Raw genomic sequence first — 14,132 nt, forward strand, 5'->3', positions numbered from 1 at the left:
TTTTACTGTCTTGACCTTTTATCGATCAATGATTTTAACTATGGAGTGGGGTACACAATTAGGTTCAGTTGCTTAGCTTAGTTGATGTCTATACAGTTATGGGTACTGTTGGAATCTACAAGTATTCTTTTGCTGCTCTTCTAAGGTGCACCATATCTTTCTTTCTGTTTAAGCCAACAGTCACAGCTAAAATTTCTTCTTTAGAGCCACTAGGTGGGTCCACCTCTGATATTTGATCTGATGGATTGTTTGGCAGCATAATTTTTTGTGTTTTTAAAAGTGTATGTTGAGCATCGGGCAGCTAGGATTTAATAACTTGCCATCTGGAGATGCAATTGCTGCATCGAACTACATTATGATGGAACCAAATCCAGGGGTTGAGACAGACATAGTAGCTCCAATATTGGATTTTGTGGGAAGTGATATTTATCTTGAATGTTACCCTGCAATGTTAATCACTCATAATGATGTTGTATCTAGCAAACTTCAGTTCATCTTTGGAGACAGTAAGAATCATCCTTTATCTTATTCTCAACATCTAAAATGGCAATGTCCCTTTGATCTTAGAGACCCCATGCTCCTTTCCAAGCAAACACAGTGGGTATGGACAAGACAACATGGGAGGTATTTATTTCCTGTTGAGATTCTAAGGGTCGAAGATGTAATTCTTTTACCCGCAGTTGTTGTGGCTCCCATATATTTCACTGGCAAAAATAAAATTTTGAGTAATAAATTAATCCTATTTTGTTCCCAATCACGTGTTAGGGGATTTCTCGATAATTATGCACTAGATACCTGTCATGGATTTCTTAGGCAAGTGCAGTGATATTATGGACCAAAGAAATAGCCTATTGGTAGAAAACTCAAAACCAAAGGGAGCTTGTTTGGATATTGATCAATGTAATGGAGCTAATGCTTTTGAAGTTTGCGAAAAACTTTTAACAATGCAAACACCATAGTGCATTATGACTCTTATTGAAGGATTGTCATTAGGGAACACTAAAGGAGATTACTCATTGATAATGAGCCAAAATGGAAGTAATAAAATATCTATGTTGAGAGCTATTGCGGGGATGTGGTGTTTTGGTAAAGGAACTAATAGGTTCCATATTAAACACAAAAATAAAGAATCAAATAAATCTACTTTACCAGAAGTTGTCAATCATATTCAGCGACTTAAGTCATGTTGTGATCTTGAAGTTACAGTGAATGACAAGGCCTGATCTCAAAATTTCATCTTAAGAATTGAAGGGGACTTAGGGGACAACAATAGCTTGAAACAATGGACATTTTCTTGCCTATCAATCCAAAAACTAAAGTATACATTTTCCATGTGCATACCCATCCTACAATTACCTTTAACAAGTACACATATGTTCTTAGGAGAGGACACATATGCTCATGTTTTGTAATGGAGGAGACGTATGACCAGTGGCCCATGGAAGAAAATTTCTTTGGGTTTGATGCAAATTTTGAATCTATAAGTATAGGTGCATGCATGGTATTGGAAGCCCTCTTGTGCATCCTTTGGGAGTTGATATGGTAGCAAATTTTGCTTCAATGAAAAAACTTCTAGGAGTCAAGGGTTCGAAGCTCCTTGCAGTCTATGATAAATCTACCAGGAGCTGGTCATGGATTGGTCCAGTGGTATGATCATATCTAGCTCCCCAAGGGATGAGTCCATGGAAGTCCAGAGTTCTCTAGAAGCATGGGACATTTCTCAAAATGTGCTTTTAAAATTGGTGGAAGCATTTGCAAATTGGATGAAAAATTGGAATGAAACTCTTCAGCAGATTGTTCTTCTTCCTACCCCACCACCACCATAAATGCCAACAAGTATATATGAAAAGGAAATATTTCAGGACTTTAGAGCTCAAAAAAGTTCAATCACTATCACCCCAAGTTCTGCTGATATGAAAGCCTATTTCTGTAGAGAAGAAGTTCTTCGATACTCTGTTCCTGACAGGGCTGTCTCTTACACTACTGTAGATGGGAGTAATGCAGTTGTTGCTCCACTAAGGAAATTTGGTTGCAAACCTACCTTAAAGGCTCAAGACCATTTTATGTTGAAGCCTGATAGGCCCCCGCATATGACAATACTATGACTTGTGAGAGATGCAACTGCTAGATTTCCTAGGAGCATCGACACAAGGGAAAATGTTTGTACACTTATCAGGGATTCCCAGTACATTGTAGAAGATGTATCAGATGCACAGGTTAATCAGGTTATTAGTGGAGCATTGGATTACCTGCATTATGAGTGCGATCCTTGTGTGCAATTTTATGGACATAGAAAATTGTGGGTTTACTTACACTCTGAAAGAGTTGAAGAATATTTTGTCAATAACTATGTGATTCAATTTGATTTTAGTTTTGTACTCTTCGATGTATTCTGGAGTACAAAAGATCATGGAGAGTTCTTTGATGCTCTAACTATCTAAATCATCATCGATAAAAACTCTAGTTGGAAATGATAGAAATCAATTTGCATAAACAAGAGGTAGTCTGTGAAATATCAATTATGCTACACTGAATTCAAAATCATAGCACATGACTAACACAGAGCCAATCCTGATTTCTATTTTTATCTTTGCACAATTGGACACAATGGGCCATGTAGAATTTCTATTCCAAGTTTGGATAAAAATGAAGTTGCACACAACTTCTTCCACAAATGTTTGTAATATAGATAGTGTTATGGAGCACCATGATTTTTGCATATGTACAAAATGGTCTTCGTCATGAAGCTTTGATCTCTTTCATCATTTATACATTATAGGATTGAAGCCCAAATTTGTGACCTTTGCAAGCATTCTCCATGAATATGCTGATCTATTAGTCCCACAAGAAGGTCAGGAAGTCCATGTCTATATAATAAAGAATAGATTGAAGGGGCATTATTTTGTGGGGAATGCACTAATAGATATATACACCAATTGTGGATTTGTCGATATTGCTCACACTGATTTTGAGGGCATGTCTCAAAGAGGCATAGTCTCATGGAATTTACTAATGATGGGTTATGTAAGGCTCATAGTCTCATCATCTCATGGAAGTAAGAAGTGTAGTGAGGCCAATAAATTCTTCTGTCAAAAGGGTATTGGATGTGGTAAACTCTAATGAGGTAAACTCAAAGAAGATTTCTCTAGACCTCAGTAGACTGATCCATCTATGTTGAGCCTTTAGAGACTACTCCTAAGTACAGGAAAGCATGAATAGATTGAATTTGAGTTCAATATGAGAAAAGAAAATTTCAAAAGTTCAATATCACCACTGGAGATATTATTAATATCCATGATAAGGGAGGAGTCCCCTTACAGAATAATCTTGACAATGTTGGTGTTTGTCAAGCCCCACAAGGGTACAAGATAACAACATATAGTGGAAAAGAAAGAAGCCAATCCTTTCCACAATAGAACTTTTCTGAGTGTGGACATATACTAGCAACAAAAGAACCAATCTTCAAGTTTTTATGCCAAATCGAATATGAGCTGAGATGAGAGCATGACTAGAACTGCACACTTCAATTGTCAAGAAACAGGTCTGGCTAAAGATACTACGTTACAGGTTTTAAAAACACTTTAAAGATACTAGGTTAAGAAAGAGTATGTTGGTGGCAGCATAATTTTTTGTAGGTTTTAAAAACGGTTTTAAAAACACTGGTTACAGGTGGTCCAGGTTCAGGAGTAGTAGCACCAGTAGCAGCATCATAGGGAGTCTCTTAGCTAAGTTGTTGATAGAGTAGATCTAGATCCAGTGGTTGATGAAGCTGTTGATTACCATCATCATGTTGAGCTTGATGACCTATAAGCAGTTGCTATTTTAGTTCCATTACCCGGAGCATACCTGAAAGTTAGAGAGCCAAAGCATCCATCTACTGACATTTGGGTCAATACCTGGGATAGCCAAAACCTGCTGAGTTCTTATTTGCTGGGAAGGGATTGAAGCTAGCTTTTGGGTGAGAATACGAAGCCTATGGTGGGCACTGCTCTGTTGCTCCCTCTGGTTCATCTACATGACATGCTGGTTACTGTATCGATCAGAGAGAAAAATGTGTCTCATTCTAATAGAGAAATAGGTTGATCGTGAAGATCAAAATAGAAGTTTCGGGTGAGGTATAAGTGGAGAGGATCCTTGATGTGTTCTTTTAGGAGCTCGAGTAATAGGTTATGAGAAACTTGGTCGAAACAGCTAGAATATCTGCATGCACTAATCGCTGAACCCCGCTCCATCGTTGAACGTCTAACGTCTAATAAGAAAGAAAGAGTGATTGATATTGACGACCATTGATATTGACAAAAGATAGGAAGGTTTAGTTGTCAGGATAGAGAATCTCAAAAGGTGGTAAACCCTACTACTAATAGCAGTATGAGTAATTACAGCAGTTGCCTGTATGCATTCACTAATAAGAAATAATTCTTTGCTTGCTCAATCGACTAGTAATAATCCACATCTTACACTTTTGAAAGCTTTCATGTAGTCAAACACACATCCATTGACCACCAACCGTCGAAACATGTATCGTATTATGAACGAATTACTAGATCCCCTCCATAAGTCATATGCAATTATGTTATAACCAACCTAATGAATGCAGAAACGATACAGAATGCTGTGAAATGCGTCTCACTCTTGCTTAGACCCGCGGGTCACGAAGAAAGAATTATAGATCTTATTCACAGCAAGTAGGTGTATACTATGCATCCATGGATGGAAAGACAAATTGCACCGGTGAGACCAGGTGATGCCTTAGAAATTTTTGCATACCTCCCACCCAATCCAATTTGTTCAATTTCTCGTCGAAAGTAGCATAGATCACAAGAAAATGTCGGTCACTGAGAACATCAAAATGACTATTGATCCACCCACCCCAATCCCCGAACGAAGTCGCTTGTCCGCATCTTGAAAGGATATCTGGCTGTCAAAATGGATGTACTAGGACCCTGACAATTTTGTGTCCACCAGAAACCTATCAATTACTTTGGCTATACCCTCTTTACCCTTCCTTTCATTACACCAATCTTACAAATAGCATGCACTTTCAGAACCTAGTCAAAGAGCCCCCAACTCCAATGGTTTTTCAGACTGGTTATGATTTGAAACCCTGCTTCGTCTGAAACCCCAAGTGTAGAAGATAGTTTTGATTTTGAAATGCTAATAGTATTGACAGTGGATGTCAACAATATCACTGACTGCCAGAACAATCTGCCCATGCATATGCTCTTCCTTGATTATGATATTGAAGATAGGCAAAGGAAATTATACCAATGAGATAGATCAATGCTTCAGAGAATGAAGATCGGTGGATACTCCTGGACTTATTATGGAGATTGAAGACACAACAAAAGTCTGACATTCCTTAGAAGTGAAGTCAGATGATCTTTGGTATCATAGAGATTTGTTCCTTTCACTTCTTGATAGTCACCTTACTAGCTAGTGCTAGTGAGAAGTATCAGTGAGTTCTGAGGGAGCAACATATCTTTTCTTACTATGCCAACTATATGCCGTAGACTTGAATCTAAACAGCGAATTGTAAACAATGGTGTCTTGTAACTTAAAAAAAAACTCAACAGTGCCTTGTGGATCTTAAATTCAACAAGTTTATTTATGCTGGTCTCTGTAAGATTACAGTCTTCATTAGGGGTTCTTTCCATGGTCATATAAGATGATGCCATTTGATGCTATTGGTTAGATTACATATAAACATCGAATTCTCAACAATGGTGTCTTGTCACTTAAAAAATACTCAACGATGCCTTATGGTTCTTAAACTCAACATGTTTATTTATGCTGGTCTCTGTAAGATTACAGTCTTCATTAGGAGTTATTTCCATGGTCATATAAGATGATGCCATTTTGATGCTATTGGTTAGATTACATATATATGGAGTATCGATTCCATATTAACTATGCATCAATGCCAAAATATGTCGCAGAGAAGCAATGCAGATTGATGCCATTCAGTCAAACTGACTTTGTTGTAGAGGAACGTGTCAGTCAACCTGTGTGTTAATGTTATACATAATGCAGAGGAACAAAGTCTTATACATCGTGAGCCATATGAACTGTGTAGAGCCAAGAGCCATCGGTAATAGATTTGGCAGTAACAACATACCAAGCATCTCTGCTATTGCTGTTCAATGAAGCTACGAAGCTGAGCTGTGTAGAAATTAAATCTCAACTAAATTTGGAAGATGAAGATCTTATTCAATTTCTGTATTTAGTTTCATGTGGCAAGAACAAGATTCTTCTAAAGGAACCTAGCACTACAACAATATCTACAAGTGATAATTTTGAATTCAATCCTCCCTTTTCGAACAAGTTGAAAAAAAATTAAGATTCCACTTACAGATATGAATGCAAATGAGATGAATAGAGTGATTGAAAATGTAAAAGAAGACAGACATTTCTAAATAGATTCAACAATAGTTCTCATGATGAAGGCTAGAAAAATCTTACCTCAGCAACAACTACTGAGTGAGTGTGTTGAACAGCTCCAAAGCACATTCAAGCCCGAACTTAAAGCAATAAAATCCAGAATTCAAGACTTGATCTCAAAGGAGTACCTGGAACGTGACAATGAAAACAGTAATTTATTGAGATATAGCCTAATATCGCTGATTGAGATGCAAGTCAAAAACAAATCTGAAATGCAACTTATGATTAATTTTGTTTTATTTTAGAGAAATAAAACATATCACAGATTGGATTTTCCATGTGAGTTCGACTGACTAACATAGAAATACTCTGTTTTGCGATAGAGGATAAAGAAGATTTCCAGGTCACTTGCAAATCACTCACCCAGTTCTACCTTCAAGAGGAGGGACTTTAGATAATGCATGGTTTCTGTGCCACAACTCATCACAGGAGAGAACACTGCTCCACTCATGCTACTGTTCCTTAAATTTTGTTTTATGTTTCAGACAGGGAGTTCCATCCCTTCGTCTACAAGGAAATAACATAAAGTGGCGATGGATCGATATAGAAGTTGAAACTATTAGGATCTAAAGGAGTGGTGGTTTTATCCACTACTCTAGCTAGTGCCTAAAAAATATAAAATTTGGGTTTGGTGGTTGTGAATTCCATTGTCGCTGAAGGTAGGTATAGCCTAATTTTGTGTCCACCAGAAACCTATCAATTATTTTTGCTATACTCTCCTTACCCTTCCTTTCATTACACCAACCTTACAAATAGCATGCACTTTCAGAACCTAACCACATTTTTCCAGTGTAAGTGAACACCTAGGATCAATTTCTCAATCCCTTCTTTAGCTTTAATGGGCTTCTTCCCCTTACCTTTGTTGGTAGCAATGTTTTTGATGTCAACAAATCAAACTGTAGTCAAAGAGCCCCCAACTCCAATGCTTTTTCAGACTGGTTATGATTTGAAACCCTGCTTCCACTGAAACCCCAATTGTAGAAGATAGTTTTGATTTTGAAATGCTAATAGTATAGACAGTGGATGTCAACAATATCACTGACTGCCAGAACAATCTGCCCATGCATATGCTCTTCCTTGATTATGATATTGAAGATAGGCAAAGGAAATTATACCAATGAGATAGATCTATGCTTCAGAGAATGAAGATCAATGGATACTCCTGGACTTATTATGGAGACTGAAGACACAGCAAAAGTATGACATTCCTTAGAAGTGAAGTCAGATGATCTTTGGTATCATAGAGATTTGTTCCTTTCACTTCTTCATAGGCACCTTACTAGCTAGTGCCAGTGAGAAGTATCAGTGAGTTCTGAGGGAGCAACATATCTTTTCTTACTATGCCAACTATATGCCCTAGACTTGAATATTAACTATGCATCAGTGCCAACATATGTCGCAGAGAAGCAATGTAGATTCATTCAAACTGACTTTGTTATAGAGGAACGTGTTAGTTAACCTGTGTGTTAATTTTATACATAATGCAGAGGAACAAAGTCAAGTCTTATACATCGTGAGCCATATGAACTGTGTAGAGCCAAAGACACATCTATATATATACAGAGGATAGTGAGACACATGTGCAGTGAAGCCTACTATGTCGCAAAGGAACAATGTCTCTATGTCAATGTGATCATTGATGAATGGATGAACAATGTACAATGTAGTATACAAGAGATGGGAGACTGTAACTGAGAGCAATAACAAGGTCCCTAAGAACAATAAAGATTTAGAGCGAGAGACTTCCTGTGGCGAGAGTCATGTAAAAAAACCTACAAACTTTGTAACCAGTCATTACATTAGAGGGAACAACACATCAGTACTATCATTACTGAGACAATCCATCTTTTATCTGGAAAAAAATCATACATATCTTGATGAGAGAACACATTCATGCAGTCTACAAAATCGATTGAAATGTCTGCTTCTGTTTCAAGAATAGAATCAGTTATACCTGAACAAGGGAACATATCCCACTGCCTCCCTGACCTGTGCACTTTCCTTCTCTCCTGCCACCAATAGCTTCAATAACTTCAATCTAACGATGATCTGGTATTGCTGGCCCTTTTTCGTTCCCATCGCGTCCTTTTCTGTTTTTGGTAATCCTCCCAAGTCCCCTCCTTCCACCTTTTTTCCTATTCCAAATCAGGGTTTTCCCAGAGCGAATGTTCTATGGTCAGCATATTGAAGATGGAGGAGATCCATAGGTTCCAGCGCTGGCCCTTTTTCGTTCCCACCGCGTTTTTTCTGGTTATCCTCCCAATTCCCCTCCTTCCGCCTTTTTTCCTGTTCGAAATCGAGGTTTTCTGGAGCGAATCGGAGTTTCCTGCCGCGAATGATCTACGAAGTTTTCTGGAGCGAATCGGCGTTTTCGTGTGCGAATGATCTATGATCAGCACATCAAACATGGGAGTGAGATCCATAGGTTCCAGCACTGGCTTTTTTTTCATTCCCGCCGCCTCTTTTTCGGGTTATCCTCCCAATTCCCCTCCTTCCGCTTTCTTTCCTATTCGAAATCGGGGTTTCCTGGAGCGGATCGGGGTTTTCTGGAGTGAACGCTCTGGTCAGGCCATTGAACATGGAAATGAGGGGCGGATCGGGGTTTTCTGGAGCACGATTACCAGCTAATGAAGAAGCAGTTGAGGCCAGTGAAACTACACCATCCAACCCCTATCCTGTTGCAGTTGAGTAACCAAATGATCCGCCCACTAATTAAGAAGCGGGAGATTTCACACACCCATAAAGATATGGTATCGATGCACTACTACCGGCATCCGAGCATCCAGGTAAGAGTGGTTAACCCTCTCACGCATCCAAGCCTCCTGCTATAGCCGCCTCAGAAAGAACTCTTTCTAAAGTTCATTTGTTAATAATACGTATAAACAATATATATATATATATATATATATATATATTGTTTTTGTCTATTCTTTTCTTTCTTATTTCATCCTCCCAATTCCGATTCAGTTGTTAATACGTATATAAGACATCCTATTAAATATATCATCTAACATATATTAAATATGCTTCACATGTATGACATGGTAGTATAATATGTTCAACATTTAATGTTCGCTAAATATTGAAATCTCCATAGGATTCAAACAAGGCTATGTTCCTAATGTACATTCAAACTAGATAGGCAACTTGATATCCATGTTAAAAACTAGTATATATCCAAAATTCAATAGATATGACCCTAATAATCAGAAGTGTAGATCTGCATGAAAAGTTAAGACTTCAACTCGGGTTCAATCATTATCATAAGAGTGTCACAACAATGGTGGAGAATTTCATAATTGAAAATGCAAATAGCTAACATGAAAAATAGAATGGTTGAAACAATGGAATAAGAAATAAGACTATAACAATTCCATAGATGACTTTAATAAAAATTGTTATCATTGTTGTGTATTGCATGTGCTAGGAGAGGCCATGGAAACAAATGAATTTATTTCCAATGAAGACACACAACATGATTTAGGGCATCAGGTACTTGAATATTACATTAATTTATGAAATATAATAAAATGAAATTTAGTTCCTGATCCTTGTTTTCCTAAACCTAGTAATTTATATAGTTTATTATTCAAACTTGAAAAAAAATAATGCATGTCGTTGATTCTTTTAGGTGGAAAATGTGTTTTCAACAAATACAAAGTTGAACCCTTTTACTGTAAAACAACCAAAATATGTACACAAGGGTGGACACCATACTGTTAAAGCACATCGCATGAGAAAGTGGGTGGAAGAAGATATGACAATTGACTCTACAAATACAATAGAAATTGGTGGCAATGAACAAGAGGTTAGTCATGATGATAATACATGGAATGAATACTTTGATACAAGTGTTATACTTTGTGGGTGCTATAAATAAGTTCAGTTATAAATTAATGGACGATATAAGTACATCATATAGTCTAATCTCTAACCTTGGAAAAAATAATGCATGTATCAATTATTTTAGGTTGGCAATGGAATCAGAACAAATGAGGAGTTTAATCATTTTGATAGACCAATACAAATACCTGCATATGGACGTGGCCTACGCCGTACAATTAAATCACGCAAAAAGAAATGGGTGGAAGAGGATATGACAATGGAGTTTGTAAATGAAATAGAAAATCAACACAATGAACAAGAGGTTGGTCATGATGATACTACATGCATAGATGAATAATTTGAGACAATTGTTGTTTTTGGATGTTCCTAAGGTAGAAAATCTAAGAATATGGAATTAATGTGGCTTGTTTTTAAAATAATGTGTTCAAAAATAATATTTTTAATTTATTGTATACATGTATAATGTTGTTTTGTTGAGTAATTTATTGCGTATATCTTTGAAATGGATCCATGTTCTATACAGTAATTGCTATCTAACATTAAATAATGGTTGCATTTAATTATAGGTAAACGATGTTGATGATACACCTATTAATGATCAAGATCCAACTAGACCATTAAGAATTCAACGAGATGATCCAATTCATCCTTTAAACCATACTAGGAGAAGAAGAGAAGCATTGAAGAGAGCACTACCACGTGAAAAATTTGAGGAATTGATGAAATTAGCATACATTGATGACATGCCATCCACTACTCAGAGTATAGATGTCGATGGAAATGTAATGCATGAAGAAGGATTGAACGAAATGCTCACAAGTTTCTTTGGGGATGGAAACAATGATGAGGGTGATGATCCTATGCATAATAATGATGATGCTGATATAGAGGGAAACTACCGCCAACATAATTATGATGATATCAACATCAATGCATCAATTAAGCAAGCAGCAAAGACAGTGGTGTTCAAATCGGGTGCAAGTAGAACATCCAAGCTTTCATGCACATTAATATTATTGGAAATCAAGTCATTATTTGGTTGGTCAGACAAGAGCTTCACTACCTTACTAAAGTAATTATTTGAATTATTTTTCTAGTTTTGCACTGTCAATTTGTGTCCTCAATTAGAATATAAGTACTAACTTCATTTAATTTAATTTGAGGTGGATTTTACATTATGGTATATAAACAACGTTATAAATGACATTTTTAACGTGTAGGTTTGAAAAAAAAACTTGCAGGGCTCTAAAGGATAAAATATTCCCTGAAGATAATGTGTTGCCATCAACTTGTAGAGAAGCGCGTCAATTGTTAGTCAAGTTGGGGATTGAATATAAGCAAATTCATGCATGTAAAAATGATTGCATCTTATATAGAGATGAATATAAAGACAATGAAGAATGCCCTGTTTGCAAAGAGAAAAGATATCGTACGGATGTACAAGGTTCTACAGTTCCAAATAAGGTTTTACGACACATGCCAATTATTCCTAGACTAAAACGGATGTTTCGTTGTAAATCTCTTGCACAATTGATGGATTGGCATGCAAAGAATAGGAGTAAAGATGGATTCATGCGAATTCCTATGGACTCCAAAGCAATGAAACATATAGAGGAAAAATGGCCAAGAAAATTCAAGGATGAACCTCGCAGTATTAGGTTAGGACTTGCAATGGATGGAGTGTGCCCTTTCTCTTTCCTAAGCTCAAATTATAGTGTTTGGCCAGTTGGACTGATAGTATACAATATTCCCCCATGGATGAGTGTTAGAAAGGAACACCTTATGCTAACTCTCATCGTTCCAGGAAAACATCAAGTGAAAAAAATGGATGTTTACATTGCACCTTTTATTGATGAGATGCAATTGTTATGGAAAGGCATAAGAATGTATGACATATCACGTCCTCCATCAAATAGGTCCTTCATGTTTTATGGCATACTATGTTGGACAATTCATGATTTCCCAGGACTTGGTGTTTGTTCTGGTAAGAGATCAAATAATTTGCATATTCGTAGTACATCATAATTTATTTTCAATTCAAGTTGTATATAAGTATTACATTATTATTGTTTTCTTATGTAAGCTAGTTATTGATTATAGGGCTACAAACAAAAGGGATTTTTGCATGTCCAAGATGTGCAGAACAATTTGAAGGGTGATATTCTAAAGATCTACACAAAGTTATATATGCAAACAACAGGGTTTTTCTACCACCTGACCATAAGTTCATAAGCCGCCTAAAGAATCAATTTGATGGAAAAATTGAAAATAAACCTCCTCCCAAGGTTATGGGTCCAGCTGATTGGCTTAAAATGTATGGAGATGCTGAATCAAAAGCTTGGAACCATTTTTTTCGTCATGATCATTCAATTGAGGAACCAGAACAAGTTATGGTTGAAATGCCAAAAGGAATGAAAAGGAAATCCATATTTTATGATCTCCCTTACTAGAAGGATCTATTAATATCTCATTTAATAGATCCTATGCATGTTTTAAAAAATGTCCCTGATTCTATTTTTCGACATATATCTAGCAAAGATAAAGACACTTTGTCATCAAGGAGGGATATTGCTCTTTCACGTACCAAATTTGATAGAAGACATTTGTGGCCAAGTAAGGAAAATGAATCATATGCAGAAGCTCCATGGATACTAAAAAGGAAAGAGTTAGATCAACTAAAAAATGTGATTCGTTCAATAAGAACACCCACTGGATATGGATCATCATTGAATAAAGCTTTTACAGTAGAGGGACATATCACAGGATTCAAAACACATGATTATCACAATTTTATGAAGGTATTAACATCAATTAATTGTTATTCTTATCATTTACTTACTAAAACTTATTTTGATATATTATGATAAATCAATACTAATGAACTATAATAATTTGGTTTGATAGCATATCATGCCACTAGCAATAAGAGGGGATTCATGCCTTACAACTGACTTAAGGAATGCCATATGTCGATTGTCAGCCTTTACGAGGTATGTGGTCGCTTGATATTTACAAGGTTTTACATGGTATAAAATGTTCCTCTATATGATACAATGATATATTATATCTCATTCTAAATGTCACTAAAAATTCATACTAACTTAATGACAATATCTAATTAGGTGGGTGACCTCTAAAGAGATCCATGAGTCTGAAGTGCCAAGATGGAAGAAAGAAATCACAGAAATTGTATGTGTATTTGAAAAGGAGCTCCCTACAAGTTTCATGGACCTACAGGTCCATTTACTTATACATCTAGTTGATGACATTGAAATGGCAGGTATCATTTCAACAAGATGGATGTTTTTCTTTGAGAGATACATGAAAACCCTAAAAAGATATGTCCGACAGAAGGCACATCCAGAGGGTTGCATGGCTGAAGGGTATGTACTAAATGAAGCATTTTTCTTCCTATGTGAATTCCTTGGTAAAGATTTTGAAGATGGTGCACAATTTTGGGATCAAGAACGTGCATCTGATATTATAGATGGAGAAAAGCCTCAAACTAATGGTGTTCAAGAAGTAATTGGTATGTAAAATATTCATTATTATAGTTATTTTAGAATCATTTACTATATCATTTTGAGCTTCCCGAATTGAAAGAATAATATTTTAAGTTTTAATTATACATGTTGATTTTTAATAGGTGTTGATGAAAGTGTTGTGCTCAACAAATTTGTCCTCTACCAAATGGAATTCATGAATAAATGGATTGATATGTATGATATAAAAAGGAAAGAAGTTTTAGAAGCAAGGAAACAATTTAAGATATCAAACCCAAGGAATACCCCACTTCCCACTAATATTTCCGGTCAATGGGGAAAAGAATGCACAATAGAATGGGTTTC

The sequence above is a fragment of the Pinus tabuliformis genome, chromosome 5_1 (genome assembly GCF_031772625.1).
Source record: "Pinus tabuliformis cultivar Carrire ecotype Pingquan chromosome 5_1, CPIR1, whole genome shotgun sequence".
In the NCBI taxonomy this organism is placed as follows: domain Eukaryota; kingdom Viridiplantae; phylum Streptophyta; class Pinopsida; order Pinales; family Pinaceae; genus Pinus; species Pinus tabuliformis.